This window comes from Bufo gargarizans, chromosome 6 (assembly GCF_014858855.1).
Source record: "Bufo gargarizans isolate SCDJY-AF-19 chromosome 6, ASM1485885v1, whole genome shotgun sequence".
Taxonomy (NCBI): domain Eukaryota; kingdom Metazoa; phylum Chordata; class Amphibia; order Anura; family Bufonidae; genus Bufo; species Bufo gargarizans.
In genome coordinates, this window is record NC_058085.1 from 48,875,413 (window position 1) to 48,898,077 (window position 22,665).

The 22,665-nt window shown below is 44.5% G+C and overlaps 1 protein-coding gene across 2 annotated transcripts in view; it reads right to left on the reverse strand.

The window, feature by feature from the left end:
• Positions 1 to 22,665, reverse strand: part of SLC39A11 (solute carrier family 39 member 11) — a 310,670-nt gene that overhangs the window by 64,684 nt on the left and 223,321 nt on the right. The gene's annotated exons all lie outside the window — the stretch shown is intronic.

Here is a 22,665-nt window from a genome sequence, read left to right on the forward strand (position 1 = left end):
AGACACAAATACAAGTTAATGTGATAGACCTGACCATTATCCATCGGTAAATGCAGCCACCCGAGATCAATGGAGAAAATAGAGATATTTATGTATTTCTTATATTTTACGGATAAAGCAGATTTTTCATTCAAACTGTAATAGTGGTCATTTGGAGAGGATCGGTCACCTCTCCAGACACGCCTAGGTAATACTTGCATTCCCCATAAATTGTGGAGTATCACACGTCAGTATTGTGACTTTCCTCTGTTATTCCTCTTAAAAGTTAAAAGCGTTGTCCGACTTACATGAAAGATGGGGCAACCTCTGTAAACTCCTCTGCTATGTCCTGCAACGCGCTCCAGTCCTCATTGCTATTTGTTTTTCTGGCTGCAGTGGTAAGTTCCATGCACACAGGTCAATGCTACAGCCAATCACTGGCCTCAGCAGAGACATCCCATGCACGGCTGGGCCAACCATTGCCTGCACCAGTGACCTGTACACGGAACATCACCGCTGCAGCCAAGAAGATGACATCAGCAGAGAGAGGACCAGTGCATAGTGCTCTTAGAAACAGGGGAAAAAACAGAATCTATTCATTTGTTATTTTAGTTTACAGGGATTGCCAAGGTTTTTATGTAACTAGGACAACCCCTTTAAGATGAAATTGATAAATGGGTGTTACAATCCCCTTGTGAAAGGAGTGTGTCGCTATACAGTCTGACACTGTGAGCAGTGATTACGTAGTGCCAGTCTGTGGAGCGACATACCCCCAACTGGTAACATCCAATTGTCAAAATGTATTCATACATTTTTTCAAGGAGGAATAATTGAGTATAATGCAGACTTGTAAAATATAAATAAAAATGGTGCCAGAGTTGTTGCTTTTAAAATCATTTTTCCCCTCCCATTAGGAATATTTTTACTTCAATGGTATGTGTCAGGAGAGGAGACAGGAGGTCTCTAATTAAAGGGGTGGTCTGGTTCAGGAGTTAACCGGACCACTCTCTGGACCAGCATTCAATAAAGAACTGGTAAGTACTTACCTGGCAGATCCCACAACGCTAATCCAGTACTCCATCCGGCTGCAGTGGTGACTTTTTTGTTGACGACATGCAACCTCTATAGCCTTCACTGCACCTCTGAGGCCAGCAATTGGCTGCAGCAGTCACGTGTTGTCGACTTGATGTCACCACTACAATCGGATAAATAGGGCCTGTCCAGGAGTACACCAGCGCAGGATCTGGACCTTCTGGATAAAGTATACAGCTACCCTCATTCCTGACAACATTATAACACCAGTTCTGACACTTAGACGATGCCTGTGACAGCTGCTTCTCTCTACGTTTGCCAAAGTCTCAGGACCCGGTACCGGACAGACGGTATTTTGATCCGTTACCAATTAGCCGACCATCCAGGTGACTCCGAGAGGAAATGTGATAATGCGTCACACTTTGCAGCTTCCAATAAGTAATATGCACTAACTAGGAGCTGGAGGAGACTAGATCAGTCCCTGTTCCTGAGCTGGGTCAGGGCGGCTTTTTGCTCATTGTCTCAATATCTTGGAGATGGGACATTTATTCCGAGGCTCCTCTGATCCCAGCCTCAGCCGAAGGTGTCGTTATGATGGTCACGTCTGCAGCCACAATCAAGTAAATGCAATAGGACTGCTGCCAGCGTCATTATCAGGCGGCACTATTTATGTACTGGAGCATAACAAGGGCTGGGTAGCACTCATTATATATATATCCTTCTTGTACCATTATGGATTTAACAGTACTTTCAAGCTTGATGGCGGCATTAAAAGCCTGGCACTTATCCCGAAATAACACATCACCCGTGATTGCATCGCTGCCCTCCTGCTGCTGATACATTATATATTACGCACAATCAGCACGACCGAAACAAAGGCAATGACCTACCAGTGCCTTTCACTGAAGTGGTCCCTTTTGCATTGAGTGAAGTCTCCGAACTCCTCCGCCAAAACACATGCATGCTCGGCAGCGTATGTCCCATGAGAACAAAAGAATTGGACATGCTAAATTCCAACAGCCCGAACCAACCCTCCTCCAAAATCTACCATCAGGGGGTAGAATTAGGAGGCCCCATATATATTAGCCGCTATGGCCAACATTAAAGGGGTTGTGCCAAGTATTAAAGCCCCCATGCACAGGATAGAGGATAACGAACTGATCACCGGGACTTCTGCCGATCCCAAGAATAGGGGTCCCATGTTCACATCCTGGTGGAACAGCAGATTGAGCATGCGCCCTGCCTCTCCGATCCTTCTCTATGGGATTCAGCTATCTCCAAAGCACCCACAGAGGTGGAATGGAGGCGCATGCTCGGCCTCACAGTCTATCTGGAAAAGGATTCTTTGTGGGGGGTCTCAGCGGCCAGACCCCTAGTGATCAGTTAGTTACACCTACTATGTGGATAGGGATAACTTTAATTCTTGGCACAACCCCTTTAATCTGATGGGGTACGGCCAGCTTTAGGCTGACTGCATGATGTTTTCCGCACACGGAGGAGCAGAAAACTTACGGGCCAGATGGACGCAAAGAATATGTAAGACGCAGAAAACCAGACGATGTAAACTAATCCATTCCAGCGGAAACTGGACCAGTGGTAATAAGGACTGAATGGTGTCCAAATGGAAGAGGATGTTGTCCCAATGGGCAGAGGGGGATCAATCCTGTCCAAATGGGTAACGAGGTGCTGATGTAGGTGCGGGTCCCAGTGGTGGGACCTGCATCTATAAGACAATGGGGGCATATCCTAGCGATATGCCCCCATTGTCCATGGGTTTGTCTCACTGCAGCTATTTTATCGTTTTCCATGTTGCCTCCTTTGCTGGCTGGATTAATTTTTCCATCACATTATTCACTGCTCGCATCCAGGTGTTACGACCATCGCTGCTGGAGTGTTGGAACACTATAGGAAAAAATCACCAGCCTCTCTGGTTGCCGGGACTGTGGGAGCGCACATAGCCATGCATGCGCAGCAGCTCCTGTCCCGAACACCTCGTATCTGTGCTGCAGCGGTAGTGGTAATCCCTGGACATGAGCAGTATATAATGTGATGGAAAAATGAATCCTGCCAGCAAAGGAAGCAATGTGGATAATAACAATACATTAGTAAGTGCCTTGTATTGACTTTCTCTACATAAAATAAATGTAATTTGCAGAAGTGAGACAACGCCGTTAAGGGATGAGGCCGGGGTGGATCTTATTTTATGCAGCAATACAGGACTGTGGCCAGCACATTTAGACAGGATTTGCTATTTAGGAGGTCGGCAAATCCTATGTCGATAAATGAATGGATGAATTAAGGAAAAGACAGACATTTGGACATTTCAATGTTCTACTATGATTTTCAGGGTTCTGTATATATATATATATATATATATATATATTATACTGTATATGTAACTGGCTGCTATTGGTAACAGCGCTGTATGTCTCGCTGTATACGTGACCTGCAGGTCTCCCGCGTCGAGCCTCGTATCTCCGCAGCGTCATTCTCTCGAGGCTCGCCGTACATGCTGGGAACGATACTTCTATTTGTTTCCTTGCAGACGGATGAAACTTTAGCGCCTTGTTTATGGAGTGCTGCAACTTTTCTCTGAATACATTTAATTTCAATTACATTGCGGGCTCTCAGCCATGGACTTCTTGCATTAGACATGACAGGGACTTAATGAGCTGTTCACACTGCAAACAGCGGAATAGAGGGACAGTCTTGTGTGGTACCCGGGGGGTGAAAAATACAAATGTTGGTGTAAAGGCTCAATATCGCAGGAGGAAGTGCGCGTATAATGTCAAGTCAAATGTTTAGGAAAGAACTTACTCTCCAGGACCCAGATGACGGGCTTTCTGTGCAGCCATCTGATGCATCCACCTCCTGTCCGACTCTTTCTTATCACACATTTGTGCACGATAAGTCGTCCTCCCTTCTCCAAAAAGCAAAAACCAAAAAGTCTGCAACGTGCATCCTGAATCTACACCTGCCAGGCTGCCTGCTGGGAGTTATAGTTCCCACACTTGCAGAGCTCTAAAACGTCGATAGGACATGCTGCGTTGGCTGGATTCCTGCAGCCGATCAGGAAAAGCGGCATTTCGAGCAGGAAATGTATTCGTTCAGATTAGTTTAGTTTTGCAATTTTCCTTTACTAATAGCATTAGCCTCTGAAGCTCGAGTTCACATACTGCAAATCTGAGAATCTGCATAGACGGGCACGCGCTGCTTTATCACACTAGTGTCCCGCGATACGTGGCTCCGTGTGTAGGACCGCAGGCTCGCTTTGAGACCGTTGTCACTGAATAGACACAAGGGTTTATTCAATTAGCTCTCACGTTAATAGAAGGATGTATGCTGCCAATTAGAGGACTATAGGCAGTGAATATAAAGAAGAGCCATCCGCCTGGGGAACACGAAAGACCTGTAACCACCTCTGCCAGCTGGTAACAGCGCAGCAGCGCAAAGGAACTTTTACTCATTCATTCGGCTGATCATCATCCTGTCTGATGGGCTCTTTTATGTGAGCACATCCCTCTGTATAAACAAGGATCTGCTGCTGACATCATGTGAAGTACATAAGGGACGGGCAATCGCTTGCCCACCACATACATTTCCGATCTGCCCATGTAAAGCCTTTAAATGAGTGCCAATCAAGTTGTTTTATTGTCTTTCGGCGCTTGTTATGACTGAGACTGGCTACACTGGATAGCTATGTCTTTCTCCCGACCCCTCCATACACATGCATGCTCTGGGATGTATGCAGGAAGGGGAGAGGTGAGCAAGCCACCACAAACATGTCTCGCTGCAAATTACATTTCCCAGAACAGAAGGTTTGAGCAAGTTACAATCCAACGGCCCGATCTTCTATCAGAGAGTCTAGAGGCCTCCATACACGTCAGGATCGGCCACAATTTATCTAATGTGCATGGCCATCACAACATAATTTATCTAATGTGCATGGCCATCACAACATAATTTATCTAATGTGCATGGCCATCACAACATAATTTATCTAATGTGCATGGCCATCACAACATAATTTATCTAATGTGCATGGCCATTCTAAACACAGCGCCATACATCGTATAGTGGCTCTGCATCATAGCAAAATCACAATCCAACTGCAACTACAACGTAGAGTTCTGTACGATCAGTGATTCCAGTAGAAAAAGACACTTTAATTCGGAGATGTAGAGAGCAGCACTGCAGTTTGAGGCTAAGTTCACACAGCAAAATCTTCAGCAGAAAAATCTGTAGCAGATTAGTAGCTGATAACAGGTCAGTTTTGGTGGCAGATTTCTAATTTAGTCGCGGATTTAAAGCATTATTTAGAAAAGTTTTAGGTTGAGGATTTGCAAGAGTTTTTAGAAGAGGTTTTAGAAGCGTATTCACCATCATTGTTCTTATCCAGCTCTTGGGTAGGATAATTCAAAAAGTGTTTTTGGTGCTAAAAACACTTTTAAAACCACTAGTGTGTTTTTTTCTTCTCCACCTTTAAAGGGGTTATCCTCAGGATAGGTCATCCTTATCACATGGGGGGGGGGGATCCGAGTCCCGGCACCCCTGCTGATCAGCCGCTGCACTCACCAGAGCTCTGGTGCACATAGCTGTCTCCCGGCAGTTTTCTAAGCACAGCGCCATGCATCGTATAGTGGCTGTGCTTAGTATTGCAGCTGAGACCCACTGACTTGAATGGTGCAACAAGGCAACGCGACCGATCTATGGTATAACGTCACATGGCCTAGGAAGAGGCTTCGGCGCTCACGGAGAACTAGCTGATCGGCATTGGACCCTTGCTGATCAGATATTGATGACCTATCCAGAGGACAGGTCATCAATATAAATTCCCCGAAAACTCCTTTAACTTTAATACAAAATTCCCTAACAATCCTCTTCTAAGAAGTAACATTCCACTACGGAAACGGATCTCAATGTGGTGTCAGAAAAAAAAAAATGCAGTCATTTGCACATGGTGGCAGAGGAAAGCTATTGTTGGCATTTTCATTGCACATTTTGTGGCAGAAAACGACTCTGCAACAGATTTTAATAATGTGAACATACCCTAAAGAAAGTAAAACAGAGACTAGCAATAAAAAAAAGAAAATCACACACTTGTTTCTTTTTTCCGCCAGAGACGGAATAAACTACATCCTAGAACATTCATTTACCAAACCAAGGATATGGAGGGAGATGATAAATTAGCACTTTGCACTCATGGAGCCTTGCAGTCTCCGAGACGTTATGAGACTCCCAAGCAGAGATTTTACTCTGAAGGTTACGAGACTTCACACGAGGTGGAATGAAGAAAAGTTATACAACAGCTAAAGTCACCCAAGGCGGCAAAAAGCTTAAATTCACGTGAGAAATGCAGCCTGTTAACATGTGGTTGTTCTCTTCCTGACAGCTCAGAATTAATTATAAGGTCTGATGAGGATTGGAGGACTGATCTGAGGTCTGATATAAGGTCTGATGAGGATTGGAGGACTGATCTGAGGTCTGATATAAGGTCTGATGAGGATTGGAGGACTGATCTGAGGTCTGATATAAGGTCTGATGAGGATTGGAAGTCTGATGAGGATTGGAGGACTGATCTGAGGTCTGATATAAGGTCTGATGAGGATTGGAGGACTGATCTGAGGTCTGATATAAGGTCTGATGAGGATTGGAGGACTGATCTGAGGTCTGATATAAGGTCTGATGAGGATTGGAGGACTGATCTGAGGTCTGATGAGGATTGGAGGACTGATCTGAGGTCTGATATAAGGTCTGATGAGGATTGGAAGTCTGATGAGGATTGGAGGACTGATCTGAGGTCTGATATAAGGTCTGATGAGGATTGGAGGACTGATCTGAGGTCTGATATAAGGTCTGATGAGGATTGGATGTCTGATGAGGATTGGAGGACTGATCTGAGGTCTGATATAAGGTCTGATGAGGATTGGAGGTCTGATATGAGGTCTGATGAGGATTGAAGAACTGATCTGAGGTCTGATGAGGATTGGGGGTCTGATCAAAAATATTTTTTTCTTAAATTCCTCCTCTAATCTAAATCCTAGGTGCATCTCATAGTCCGGTGTGTCTTATAGTCCGAAATATACGGTAATCTTATAAAACTGGACCAAAATCATGCTATCATACTTTTACAGGATGGCAGTAAAATCCGTCAACTATGACATCCATCATGGCCGGATGTATGGATGATGCTGATTATAAGGCATTACAATGTGACAATAACTGACACAGGAGAAACTGACAAATTATAATGCGTGACAAATAAACATTGCAGCACTGGTACAGACAATTAACGCTAATGGCAATGGAAAGAAGAATTATCTAGAACAATAATTTTTTTTACTTTTTTTTTCGGACAGCCATAATGCAGCTGCAATTTAGCGTCCAGACTGTAGCGACAGCAGCCACCCACACTTCAGTGGAGATCCAAGTCTGGTCTATCAGAACTGAGGAAGGGTCTGAGGTTACAGCTATAACAAATGCGGGTCTCGCAAATCCTGCTAAAGGACCATATAGTGCCTATAGATGCCACATATTAGTATACAAGGCAGCAGCCACCCACACTTCAGTGGTGATCAATGCGTGGTCTAGGAGGGTCTGGGTGTTGCAGCCATAGCATATGCACTTGAATGTGGCTGCATTATGGATCTCTAAGATCATGCTATAGGCCCATATATTGCCTAACAGAAAAAAAAAACAAAGGAATAAATAAAAATGGTAGATCAAGCATCGACACTCAAGTTTTGTCCCCTTCCCCACTGTACTTGCTGATTGTAGGCGGCCATATAGTCCAGGGCATCAGTCGCCTCAAGTACAAGGGACCACCACCAAATAGCCCTGTCACCAGCAGACTTGGATCACGGACAGATCTGGGTCAGGCGGTCATTCCAAGGGACCAGAAAATGATGGAACTGGTCATTATGTGCCACCTACAGTATGTAAAATGGAAACAGTAAATGGCACAGCGAGGCACTAAGATGATGGAAGGGAGAGCGGGGCGGCAATTCGAGTGACTACCTATCACTTTTATTGAAAACACTGCAGAAAATGAAAGGAACCAAGAGCCTATACAGCTGGAGTTTGTCACATTGAATGATCTGTTATTAAGAGAGCAGTAAAAGTACGAGAGCCCCAGTCACTGACCGATCAATGGGTTGTCTTAATGACGGATTATATTCTAACAAGGCAGATGTTAATGAGTGCAGAATGATGGATGGGACGGGTTTCATTTTGCTAACGATTAATACAATATCCTCGACTTACTTGTTTCCCAGGGAGACTTCATTTATATGACCCCTTTCCGGAGTTTAAAGCATATAAGTATTAGGTTTTAGAAAAAAGGCAGCACTTTAAAAGCACTCATTTTTTTATTGCTCATTTACTTCCTAAATGCGAACAAAATTTTCATAATGGCTGTGCGTCTTTGTACAATCATAACTGTGAACCAGCAGGTATAGTTTGGGCTTCACTAAAGTCTCTTACAGCCATATTACCCCTTGTTTCAGCTGCACAGCTAGATGCATTTCTCTAACAAGCAATGGGTGTTTCCTTTCTTGCAGGTACTGTATGCAGTGACCTCACTTCTCACTATGTTTGTTTTCTTCTAGGGAGCTCAAAAAACTGGTAAGGGGGGGGGGGGGGGGGGGATAAATCACTGTTACAGAAAAGCAGGAGGTCCCTGTGATGTCTAGAAGCTGTTTTATCAGACTCCGGATCTCAGCTAGCTTTAACACCTCCCCACCACCACAACCTTCCTCTCAGCCGTCTCTTTTACTGATCTTGTCTGTTAACAGGCAGTGGACTTAGTTGGAAGTGAGACCCCTAGTGGCCATGACTTTACAGCTGTTTTTCAGGTGGATCCTAATTGTGTGAAATTACAGTAACTCTTTACGCAACTTTCTAAGTAGTCTTCATTCAAAATCTCCTACCATTTTGCTACTGTACTGTAGAGTCTGTGTGATTCCTTCACACAGCTGGTTGTGCTTCTGAATCAGACACAGATTGGACTGCACACTGCACATGGCTGTGTCGGCTCTGTCTGCTCTCCCCCTCCCTTCTCTCAAAGCAGATGGGAGGAGAAGGTTGTAAATGGCAGATCAGAGTGTAGACAGGATGAAAGCATCCAAACCTTCAGGGATGGCAGATCACACAGTCTGTACTGTATCAAAGTGTAGATAGGGAGGAAAGAATGTACAGTCTGCACGGGAAGCATTACACAGGAGAAAGAAGAGCACCCACAGCAGACTCTGCGGGTTGGGCTGTAGAAGGAGTATTCGGTATAGGAATAAAATTGTGCTGAGATATGAGAGCTAGTGAAGACAATAGCATCCTGGAGAGCACCATGTGACATCAGATAGCAAAAGAGCAGTCAATCAAGACCACGATTGAGGCTTGGAGCAGGAATTACGACCGATGGTCTGACTATGGTGCACATTAATAATGGAGTGTTTGCTAAAGTACTTCACACCAGTTTATTAAGCTCTTGACGAGGTCAGTAGAATGTCGTCTGTGATGTGGCAGACCTTCCTCCGTTCTATCAAAGATCTCACATTAAATGTTATGTTTCAAGCAGCAGCTTTGCCTCAAGTGTCATCGTCATCAGTCTCTGGTGGTCTCATGAGAATGACTGGTATGCAGAGAGGAACAAACTCAGCATTAATTAGTCACAGACACAGACAATGGCAGCTTGATGAAGATGCTGCCGCCTGCTGACAACTTTCCCATATGGTTATTCCTTAAAGAATTTTTTGACTGTCTCTCTGAGGATGCAGGGAGACTTGACAATGACTACAAAGCTCCAAGAATTCATTTTTGACCCAGAGGAGCCAACTATTTCTGTAGAGCTGGCACCTGTCTGAAACAATCACACCCATCATACATATCCTTACAGCAAAAAATACATTTTGGAAATCTGGAGAAAGGTGAACAATGTATCATGGATGAAGCAGTAGAAGTTAGCAGTAATGTTCACCACCAGAAGAGAATGGTGCAATGCCACTCAATAAACAATGGAATTTTGGACGGGGGCTATATTCCCCCAATATGATAGACATGTTATGGCCGAAAGGTATAAGCTGTTCAATGGATCTGATCTGCACAGCGCTCTGTATGTACTTAAAGGCTAGGTACACCCTTGGGGGCAATTTGTTTTTCATTATTGAATTGTACTCATGTGTATGTAGAGCCACATGAATGGACACAACAATCGAGCAAACCTCACTGCCATCCCAGATGCTGTCCTTAGGGACTTAATAGGTAACCTGAAATCTTGTTACATCAGAAAATTGGTCACAAAAATAGTTTTTTTGTTCCTTTGTTTTCTAAAATAAATTCCCCTGCAGTAAATCTATCCCTTGACCTCTAATCTGTGTTCTGGGTTGCAACCAAATCTTGAAATAGGGCGTGACATGGACATGGAAATAATAATCTAGAAAAAGTGGATTCAGGAAGTTACAGAAAAACATAAAACTATAATGTTATAATGTCAAAGTTATGCATAGACATATAAAGTGCATATAAAGTGTCGGACTGGGGTATCTAGGGCCCACCAGCGTAACTGATTTTAGGGGCCCACCTTAGGGCTCCTGCACACAAACTTATTTTTTTTCCGTGTTCGTACCATTATTATTATTTTTTGCCTGCATGTGAAACCATTCACTTCAATGGGGCCGCGAAAAACGGAAATGGCTCCATGTGTATTCAGTGTCTGTATGTCCGCATGGCCGTTATGCAAAATTATACAACATGTCCTATTACTGTCGGCATTACAGACAAGGATAGGACTGTTCTATTATAGGCCGGCTGTTCTGTTCCGCATAATGTGGAATTCACACACCCGGCATCCATGTTTTGTGGATCCGCAATTTCTGAGGAAATCTTGAGGACTGAGTATTCATGTATTTGATCTGCGTGAAGCATATGTGAGTCAGCTTTACATTACCATTTACTGGCTCCTATGTACAATACACACAACATAGATCGTGTTCTATTATGTATCCAGCCTATATGAAATAACCGTATATTTTCATAAACTTCTTTTTTGTCTTGGGGGGGATTTCGTTATCCATGATTTTATTAGATGTGTAGTTTATTTATTTTTTGTTTTTAATTCATATATACTCATCATGTTTTTTACTCTATGTATTCCGCAAAAATTTTAATTTATGTACTCAGCTTATATTTGATTAAATACGAGCAGTGAGACTTTTTTAATAAACTGTGTGTCCTACAGCAATCGGTATTAGGTGTTCTTGCCTTACTGGTATATAAAAATATGAAAAAAGTGAAGGGGTCTGAAGACTTTCCAAATGCATTGTACATTGTAACGTGCATTGTAACGTCCAATTGTGGATATCAGGCCATCAAACAGTTAATAGCACAGCAAGCAGTGTATTGAGTTGTATAATGAAAACCCATTACCAGGATACAACAGCACTTAACTCTGCAAGGAGCAAACTGCGGCTTTTATCAAGATGTGAAACAAGGTCACTGACAAAGGAAGCAAGCGGAGGAAAACTGCTGTAATCCAGCATGCATGGGACCCTACAGGTTCTGGATCATCAAACATTGCGGATTACCAGATGGACATAGAGAAGTACACATCAAATACTCTGAAGGTTTGCCCAGGACTAGAAAAACATGGCTGCTTCTTATCAAAACAGCTCCAAATACCATGAAAGCTGCAACTAGACTGAGCCCATGAGCTTACTGGACCAGGTCCTTAAGTGCCCTCTAGTGGTGGCTGCAGGCGGACAAAATGTTATCATGAAACCTACGGACACCAGAGCTTACTTTTATTTCCAAGAGCTAGAACTTTTTTCTTTTCCATACAAGTACAGGGATACTGAACGTACATAGTTTTTCTTACGATTTAGGGTGCCTTTACATGGTGCAGGTTCAGCGGTGGTAACTACCGCTAATTGTCAGACTCCACCTATTATTTCTAGGGTTTAAGTTGCATATACAGCTGCAACCCAAATATAAGCATTTATCCACATATGGTTCCCACTGCCTGGCTGCATCTTTTACAGTCACCCTAAATAAAAAAAAAATAAAAAAAAAATGAAAAATCCATTAAAAAATCTGCTTCGTGTCACCATATATCTAAATTTTTATTTTTTACATTGATAGAACAGTGTGATACGAAATGTATATAGTTTTTCTAGTGTTTTACTACTTTCAAAAAATAAAACAAAAAGAAAAAGAAAGAAATTGCTTTGTGTTGCCATGACATTTTCTCTGTCTGGTCCTGTCAATCAAAGTGCGGAGGGCGTGGCTGTTGCAGAGACAGCTGAGCCTCTAGGTGTAACGGTAACGCCCCCGTTGCTCCTAGAGGCTCATTTGCATATATTAAAACCTCATTTTTCTCAGCAATGCAGGCACATATGAACATGAGACCAACACAGATGCCTTCAGCCTCAAGTATTTGATTGTCCCACATGCCTCTGATCTAATGACGAGGTTCTTCGTACAGATTCTGACGGAAGTAGCCACACCCCGGTCTTTGTTGCATTTAAGTAAATACGATTTAATTTATGTCATGAGAGTTTTACGGGGAAAAGAAGCAATGTTTTGGAAAAAAAGTCCTTCTTCAGGCTTGGGTGTGCAGAGACATAGGTGGCGAAACCTTGAAGACTAAATTAAAAGGTGGATGTTTTACTTTAAGGGCTCATGCATACGAAAGTAAGGGGCCCGTGCTGCATGGGCAATGGCCGTGTTAACTTCGTATCACAGGTGCGGACCCAGGTGACTTTAATTGGTCCGCGATCCGCAAGGAACGGCAAAAGATAGGACATGTCTTCTATTTTTCGGTGCGGAGGCACAGACCCTAAAGCTCACAGAAGCGCTTCCAATATTCCAAAATATACATGTCCTATCCGTTGCCGTATATTGCGGATTGCAGACCACTTCAAGTATATTGTCCGCACCCGTGACAAAGGGTGCACACGGCCAATGCCTGTATATTGCGGAACCGCCATTTACTGGGACACGGGGCCCTTGCGTTCACGTGCATGAGCCCTAAATCTCACAAACTTTACTCCATAACTTCTAAAACTAAATCCATGCACGCCACAGCCTGAAATCCTTGATGTTATATTTATGCCTTTTAATCTGAGGAGAGCTCGGTAGACTACTAATTTACTCCGTGTCTGTGCCAGACGCCGTTAATCTTTCACTTCCATTTAGAAAGCAGAACATGGCATAAAGATACACTCGGCTAATGAAGGGGAAGTGATTTGGCAGCGAACATCGTATCCTCAAATCCAAGTGTCTGACAAGATGATGATGTACGTGGATAGACTGCACTGTGGTACATAATGGACCCCGGAGACATTGCTGAGCTGTTATCTTACCAGAATTTGGCTTGTCCAGCGTAACGCGAGTCCAGGAGGACAGTTCTTCTTCTTTCTCTGAGGCTCACTCACATGGCCGCAGTATAAATTCCTAGTAGTGCACCCATAGCCTGATATGGGCCTATCTTCTAACTTGGTGTGACAGAACTGTGGCACGCTTCGTCCAATGCTGTGTTATGGCGGCATCCTTCTTTTTCTTTGAAAGAGGAATCCAGTGCTTCATGGTGGCCCCATACAGCGAAGCATAGAGTGTCTACGAGAACGGATAGGGAATTGTTTCCCAACCAGTGGCTCAGGAGTCACGCACGGCTCTCGTGCCCCCTGCATGTGTGTCCCCAGCTGCAGATAGTATTGTGCACTAGTGACACCAGGGAGGTCACAACATTGCTAGAACTTACCACCAGGGTCAAAACCATATCAGTGGTAGATTACTCTACGGTACGATATAGATCACTTGGTCACAAGCTTAATAGCTTATTTTCCTTTTAAAGGGGATGTCCCGAGATTAAAGCTTCTATGTTTGGGTGATATGTATCTAATTGGTGGTGGTCCAACCTCTGGGACCCCCAATGATCACAAAAACAGAGTCCATGAGATCCCGGAGTGATGGATGTGCACTGCTGCTCCATTCAACTCTACAGGAGTACAGTGCTCCAGAAGCGTCATAGAGACGACCATTGGTCCATTCACTTGGGGGACTTAAGGGGGTGGTCTCACTTCAGTAAATAGCATTTATCATGTAGAAAAAATTAATACAAGACACTTACTAATGTATTGTTAGTATCCATATTGCCTCCTTTGCTGGCTGGAGTCATTTTTCCATCACATTATACACTGCTCGTTTCCATGGTTATGACCACCCTGCGATCCAGCATTGGTAGTCGTGCTTGCACACTATAGGAAGAAGTGCCAGCCTGTGAGTGCTCCCACAGACCCGACCACCAGGGAGGTCGGCATTTTCCTTATACAGTAGTGTGTAGGGCTGCAACGATTAATCGACGTTATCGATTATAATCGATAACGGGATTCGTTGTCAACGAATCCCGTTATCGAATAATTGTCCGATTCGTTGATATGCGGAAGGGAGCGGGCGGTCAGGCTCTATGCCTGCGGGTCCTTGAACTTTAAATCACTGCATCTTCTTTTACCTTACAATGAAGCTCCAGTAACAAGCAGAGCAGGCGGCGGCGTAACGTCATTTACTCACGTGACGCGCATGCTCCGCCTGCTTCATTCATGAAGTAGGCGGAGCATGCGCGTCACGTGAGTAAGTGGTGTTACGCCGCTGCCTGCTCTGCCTGTTACTGGAGCTTCATTGTAAGGTAAAAGAAGATGCAGTGATTTAAAGTAAAAGTTACTGCCAGTTAAGGAATAGTCTACTGCTGTGAGCGGCGGGCAAGGGCTCTTATGGGGAGGGGGATCTGTGTATGGCGCTGTTATGGGGAGGGGGGTCTGTGGATGACACTGTTATGGGGGGAGATCTGTGGATGGCACTGTTATGGTGGATCTGTGGATGGCACTATTATGGGGGATCTGTGGATGACACTGCTATGGGGGAGATCTGTGGATGACACATATAGCATAAGATGCTATATAGTGCCATCCCCAGATCCCCCATAATAGTGCCATCCACAGATCCCCCATAACAGTGCCATCCACAGATCCCCCCATAACAGCGCCATCCACAGATCCCCCCCATAACAGCGCCAACCACAGATCCCCTCCATAAGTGCCATCCACAGATCCCCAGATCCCCTCCATAAGTGCCATCCCCAGATCCCCTCCATAAGTGCCATCCACAGATCCCCTCCATAAGTGCCATCCACAGATCCCCTCCATAAGTGCCATCCACAGATCCCCAGATCCCCTCCATAAGTGCCATCCCCAGATCCCCTCCATAAGTGCCATCCACAGATCCCCTCCATAAGTGCCATCCACAGATCCCCTCCATAACTGTGCCATCCACAGATCCCCTCCATAACCGTGCCAGCCACAGATCCCCTCCATAACAGTGCCATCCACAGGTCCCCTCCATAACCGTGCCATCCACAGAACCTTCCATAAGTGCCATCCACAGATCCACTCCATAACCAAGCCATCCACAGAACCCTCCATAACCGTGCCATCCACAGAACCCTCCATAAGTGCCATCCACAGATCCACTCCATAACCAAGCCATCCACAGAACCCTCCATAACCGTGCCATCCACAGAACCCTCCATAAGTGCTATCCACAGAACCTCCATAAGTGCCATCCACAGAACCCTCCATAAGTGCCATCCACAGAACCCTCCATAAGTGCCATCCACAGAACCCCTCCATAACAGTGCTATCCATAGATCCCCCATTCACAATTTGTTTTAATATGGCCTTTGAACATAATTTTTCAAGTAAAATCGTATAAACCCCCCTTTTTTTTGTCATTTTGGTGTTTTTTCCCGATTAATCGATTAATGTATGAAATTATCGACAACTAATCGATTATTCAAATAATCGTTAGCTGCAGCCGTAGTAGTGTGCAAGCCCGACCACTGCTGCTGGATTACCAGGTGGTCATAACTCCATATCAATGAATTAAGCCAGCAAAGGAGGCAATATGGACAATCACAATACATTAGTAAGGGCCTTGTATTAACTTTCTCCACATGAAAATTTTTTTTTTTTTCGTGATCAGTAGGCAGAGAGGGTCCCAGCGGTCAGACTTCCACTAATCAGATATTTGTAACCTATCTTTTGGGATGTGGAGCTCAACACCATCCAAAGTAGTTGAAAGTGGCTTGTGCCCTACAAAAGGTTGGTGTCCTCTGTTGAACAGGGTACGCATGTACAGGCATGGACCCTAAGCAAGGACTGGTCAAGACTCCAGAGCCACATCCTAAAAATGTGTTACTGGAGATTAACTTTTTAGCAGATTCTATTGACTAGTTCACTGGAAAAGTCTCCACCGCCAGGACTGTTTGCTAGTAGATGATTTCCACCATTGTAGGGAGTCTTGGGTTGATTTATTTTTGTTCCGTCTTTACTGTACACAGTAGTTATATTCTACCGCTATCCTATACTCCCTTCTCCTCCCAACATCTAAAAATTCTGCTGACGCCTTGCAGATTGATAAACGCCGCTACTCGGGGTCAATTCTACAGAAACCAATTTCACACCTAGGTGGCTTCCTTCCTAACTGGGACTAATAAATATTTAAGTAACTGCAATTACAGTGACAACTTTACCTCGCTAAGTGGAATAATAACCCTTGCATTCCTGTTGCTTCTTTTTGGATGTTGCTCCTTTTTGGATGTAATGGAGCAATAAAAATGGCTGAAAAAGTCATAATAATAATCTTTATTCATGCAGTGCCCACATATTCTGCATGCCCTTAAAGGAGCTGTCCAGGATTTTACTGTTGATGGCCTATTCTCAGGATAGCCCATCAATATCTGATTGGTAGGGGTCAGACACCCTGCACACCTGCCAATCGGCATTTCAGCAGTAGCTCTGGCACTACACCTCTCCAGCAGATATTGGGCACATACATGGCAGATTTGCTGCTGCAGACTCACTACGTGTAACCGTACCCTCAAGGGGTTTTCCCACAAAAAATTCTTATCCCCTATCCACAATATAGCCAACAAATGTCTGATCATTGTGGGCCTGATCACTGGGACCCACAGAGATAATGAGAACTGTGGTCCCAGAGTCCCCTTGTGAATGGTGCGTTGGTCCACATAAATGACCACGTCTCCTTTCACTTTTCAGGGACTGATGGAGAAGGTACTCTGATCTATCTCTGACATCTCATAGACGTGAACATGGACATGAACATGGACAAGGGCTAAAATAAAGAACCTTTTAAATGGGATAAGCCATACTGGAGATAGGACCTTTAATAAGGTCTAGAACAAAAGGGTCATGGTACAGATAAGCAAATCGATTCTACTGATTTGGAATTAGACCCGAATCTCCCCCCCCCCCCCCCCTCCCCAAAAAAATGGATTCCAGCGAACCAAACATTTTTGTGATTTGTTTCAGGCGAATGAGGGGGAGAGAGAATACATATGTGTTGTCTAGGGGTACTACCCAGATATAGCTGGATTACTAGTATGAGACACCCACTCAAACTTCTCTTTTGGAAAGGAGACTAGCTTGTAAGTCTCTTTTCCAGAGAAGCACTACGTGGGGACAAAAGCACAGCAATAGATAAAAAATCTTATTATGAGGAAGCACTGATTGAACAGTTTGAGGCTACCACCAGGGGAAAATCTTATTATGAAAAAAAATAAAATAAAAAACACTGATGAAACATTTCGAGGCTAAGACCAAAACTTAGTGGATAAAATATAGGGGGAAATTGAACTATACAAAGCACAACAATAGATAAAAAATCTTATTCCTGATTGGAGTCAGGAAGGAATTTTTATTCCCCTAAATAAAAACAGGGTTTTTTTGCCTTCTTCTGGATCAACTTGCAGGATGACAGGCCGAACTGGATGGACAAATGTCTTTTTTCGGCCTTATGTACTATGTTACTATTATGAAAAAGCACTGATGGAACAGTTTGAGGCTACCACCAAAAACCTGTGCCCGAAACAAATTCTTTGAAAATTTTGGTGAATCTGACCTAAAACGAATTTCAAGAAATTTGCTCATCTCTAGGCTACGGCCCAATCAGATTTTTCTCTGGCAACATACAGATATGACTCCCAACTTTTTTCTGTGTCAGGTGTCACAACCACCTACCAATATGCTACCACTGTCCCTTTAGTATTGCATCATAAATTAACTGTGATTATAATTTTTATTATCATTATCAACTATTGCTTTTCCTGTTTAGCACAAGGGAAACACATAATAGCTTCCACTATGACCGTTTGAGTTGGAGACTTGCACATGACTACTCCATATTTCTGCACCAAAAGCCATCTGCTCTCTGCGGGGAGGTCTCGAAGGCTATGTGCAAAGCGAGTGGCAGAATGCGATGTTTATGTAACATCCCGTCCATTCCTCACTCGATTTGTTCCATTTCCTTACAACAACGAAGTGCTTTTAGTCTCGAGCCTCCGCAGAGATGTGTCCATGGAAACTGCATGCATGATTACTGATAACCCAAGTCATGTGCATCGTGAAATTCACATATTACCAAGATGTCTCCAGCGAGCGGTCCAGCCGAGCTCATATATATACGCTGATGTTACTGTGGTGGCCGAGCAGCGTTAAGAAGCCGGAGCGTTGATCTATTAACACTACAGGGGGGATAAAGTAGAATATAAACACTTCATTACATAAATTAATAGATTTCTAAAGAGTTTGAAAGTGTGAAACGCATATCCCTTAACTCCTCCAGCCCAATTACTCTGTAACTGAATTTGCACCCCCATTTTTTTCCGGTATACCCCTGGCCTCATAAGTTAGCTTATATACTGATAGTGTAGCATTAATAAGCTGTATCCAATGGGACAGAGTTGGTTTTTTGGGGGGCTTCCAATTCAGCAGAATTGACTTTCTCACATAAAACATCAGCAACCTATAAAGGATTTTGTTATGTTTAGTTGGAATAATATCATTGACAAGACCCAGTAGACTAACTTCAGTTTGGGATTTCCCCACAAGGGCATCACCGGGGACAGTATATTACTTTCCTCTCCATCCTCTCCCACCACCGCAAAGGCATTCCATGCATTGATCACCCCCACCATTAGCGTAGTAAGATGCTTTGCCGGGTACTTCCCTGCTCTATACACTAAGTTTGTCATAGCTTCATATGACCCCATGAGAGCCGCCTCCAATACCACTGCCGGGTTATAAGGGTCTGCCTTAATCCACCAGGCCGCCTAGTTCAGTCGTGTCGCAATGTAGTATAGATACACAGTTTGTACACTTTAAATGGAGATAAGGAAGGGGAAGTAGCCATGTTTTTCTAATCCTCAAATATCCCTTTAAAACTATCAAACCCAACTCATACAAGGGGATACAATACTTATGTTGACCTCATTACAATTTCTCATACAAGAAAAGGGGGCCTGACAATCCAATTTTATGCAGAGGGAAGAACTGGGCTCATTAAAAGTGGACATTAAAGGGGTATTCCCCGATAGGGGATAACTATTAGGTCGTGGGGGTCCTACCACTGTGACTCCCAACCAATCATGAGAGTGGGGACCCCTAATACCTCCTGCAGAAATGAATGGTGAGGCAGAAGCGGCAGTGCACATGCTCGACCCGCCGATCCGTTCATTACGGGGGCCCCGAAGAATACAGAGTCCCTATTCCCTGTCCCATTGGTAGGACCCCTGCCAATTTAATTGTTAACCCTTATCCTGTGGATAGGGGAATAACGTGTAACAATCAGAATACCCCTTTAAGGTGGGACTCTGCAATCCACTGGCTCATTTCTAATGGTTTGCAGGCTGATCAACTACATACAATGTGCAATATATCACGGTTGAGAGACTCCCATGAGATGAAGAACATAATGTTCATTTGTCTACAAGCGGCGTCGCCTCTTGCTACAGGTGAAGATGAATTACCTCATTTTGTGTAACACAGATTAAAACTCGGCTCTGACATCCCGGTACATTTATTGTGGAATTAAGGACAGGGTTGTGAACAAGGCAAATGTCACATAACGGAGATGTTTAGTGAGTAGTGCCGGTCGCCCAGCAAACTCTAGACGCTTTCTGGCACACCCCACGATTACATGATTAAAGAGGACCTTTCATCGGTCCAAACATTGCGAACTAAGTATCCTGACATATACAGCGGCGCCCGGGGATCTCACTGCACTTACTATTATCCCTGGGCGCCGCTCCGTTCTCACGTTATGCCCTCCGGTATCTTCGCTCAGTAAGTTATAGTAGGCGGAGTCTGCCCTTGTTCTGCTGGGCGTCTCCTCCTCCTAGGCTGTAGCGCTGGCCAATCGCATTGCACAGCTCACAGCCTGGGAGTTTTTTTCTCCCAGGCTGTGAGCCGTGCGATGCGATTGGCCAGCTCTACAGCCTAGGAGAAGGAGACGCCCACAGGACAAGGGCAGACTCCGCCTACTATAACTTACTGAGCGAAGATACCGGAGGGCATAACGGGAGAACGGAGCGGCGCCCAGGGATAATAGTAAGTGCAGTGAGATCCCCGGGCGCCGCTGTATATGTCAGGATACTTCGTTCACAATGTTTGGACCGATGAAAGGTGCTCTTTAACACCCCACAACGTACAGTCTTGTGGATTGTGAGACTACATTCACATGTAGCTGTTTTCAGCCTGGAATAAAGTTACCTTTGTTATACAGGTCATCATTATGCTCCTAGTTACTGATCTCCAATCCTTCTGAATCTCTCCCCCTCTCCCCGCAGACTCTGAGTGGGTTCCCTCCTCTCTGTACACTCATGTTTCCTGTGTGATCTCTCGCCCTCTCCCTGCAGATTCTGAGTGGGTTCTCTCCTCTCTGTACACTCATGTTTCCTGTGTGATCTCTCGCCCTCTCCCTGCAGATTCTGAGTGGGTTCTCTCCTCTCTGTACACTCATGTTTACTGTGCAATCTCTCCCCCTCTCCCTGCAGATTCTGAGTTGGTTCCATTCCCTCTGTACATTCATGCTGGTTTTGTGAACGCTCCCCCTCTCCCTGTAGATTCTCAGAGGGTTCTCGCTACTCTTTACACTCACGTTTTCTGCGTGATCTCTCTCCCACCCCTCTGCAAATTCTGGGTGCTCTGCTCCCTTTCCTATACAGCTTGGTACTGATGTCTACAATCTCCCTGCTGTTGCTACAGATAGCCTTACAACTGAGGTAACTGTTGGCCAAACGCTTGCTCAACCCGCTCCCCCATACACATACAAGCTTGGTTCGGCCTAGCATTCACGTTGGTTCGGCCTGGTGCGTGAATTATTTCCCCGAGAAGAAAAGAATCATGCATGTTGAAATCCAACATGTCCAATCCTTTTCTCTGCCAAGATCTTCCATATTAGATGGTCAGCTAATGCCCTCAAAATGGACAGGTTCAGACAACATACATCTAATGTATATGGCCAGCTTAAATGGGTTCTCCAGCTTTGAAACCATTTTTGGCAGCCTGCCCCTCCCTGACGACCTATGGAGGGAAGCTTACTTACCTGCTCCCTGCTGCTTGGCTCTGGCTCCTTTGGTTCGCCGAGTTGCAGTTGTCTACTTTTGGAGTGGATTGGGATTATATGTGCTGCTGCAGCCAATGACTGGCCGCAGAGGTGGAATGCCCCCACACAGCATCATTGGGTCACTTTGGAGACACATCACCCCAGTCATTGGCTGCTGCAGCACATATCATCCCGTCCACTCTGGAAGTAGACCACTGGAACTCAGCAAATCAAAGGAGCCAGAGCCAAGTAGCAGGCAGCAGGTAAGTATCTTCCCTCCACAGGTCCGACAGGGAGGAGGGGACTGCCGGAATAAATGTTTCGAAGTTGGAAAGCCCTTTAATACTATGAGAGGGGAGGAAGCCTAGCAGTGTGCTGTCAGGACTTTGTCAGAAGCAGCAGCGCAGCCAGCCATGTAAAGGAGCTGCACAGACTCTACAGCAGCAGAATGACTTCTAGGAAGGTTACTTGACTTTGCATTTAGAAAGCAAACAAACCAAGAACTCAGTAGAAAGGGGCCAGTTTCCTCCACAAATGAAGTTCAGTATGGATGACTGATATTTTATAGTGCTATGCCACATTCATACACCTCCTAAGTACTGTATATACGGCAATAACAGGCTGGAGTTTCCTGCACTGTACCGGGCCAATAAAACCGGATAAGTGAATTACACAGGACTATAAAAATGTGTGTGACGATGCGCTCGGCAGGGGATATTTGTATGGCAGAAAAGACTTCATTATAATATATAAAAAGCCGGCTGGGTAGATAACGTTTTCACGGTAGTGAATCTATTTGCTGCAGACTCACCTGAAGGCGTGCCGCAACCGATCTCCATGCCAGTTGTGCCCATTTACTACTTATAGCCGTTCCTTCTGATTCTTTTACAGTATTATAGAATAATACATTATTATCCTCCTGCTCATTTTTTATTTTTTTTTAGATGCTGCTTGAACATAATGCCCCCGCAGCCATTCCCCCACCTGTTAGACTACAGAGTACGCCCCCCGAGAGGCTGTGCTGTGGCATCATCCCCTCGTACCAGCTCACACTGCCACCTTGCTTCATTAATTCAGAGTTTGTGCAGAGCTCACTTGATGAGCCGTCACAGTGAATCTAGCAAACTAGTGGCAATATTTCTCCTGGAAGGGAAATCTGGGAACAAAGCGATAATTTCCGTAATTATACGAGTCACAGGAGTCAAA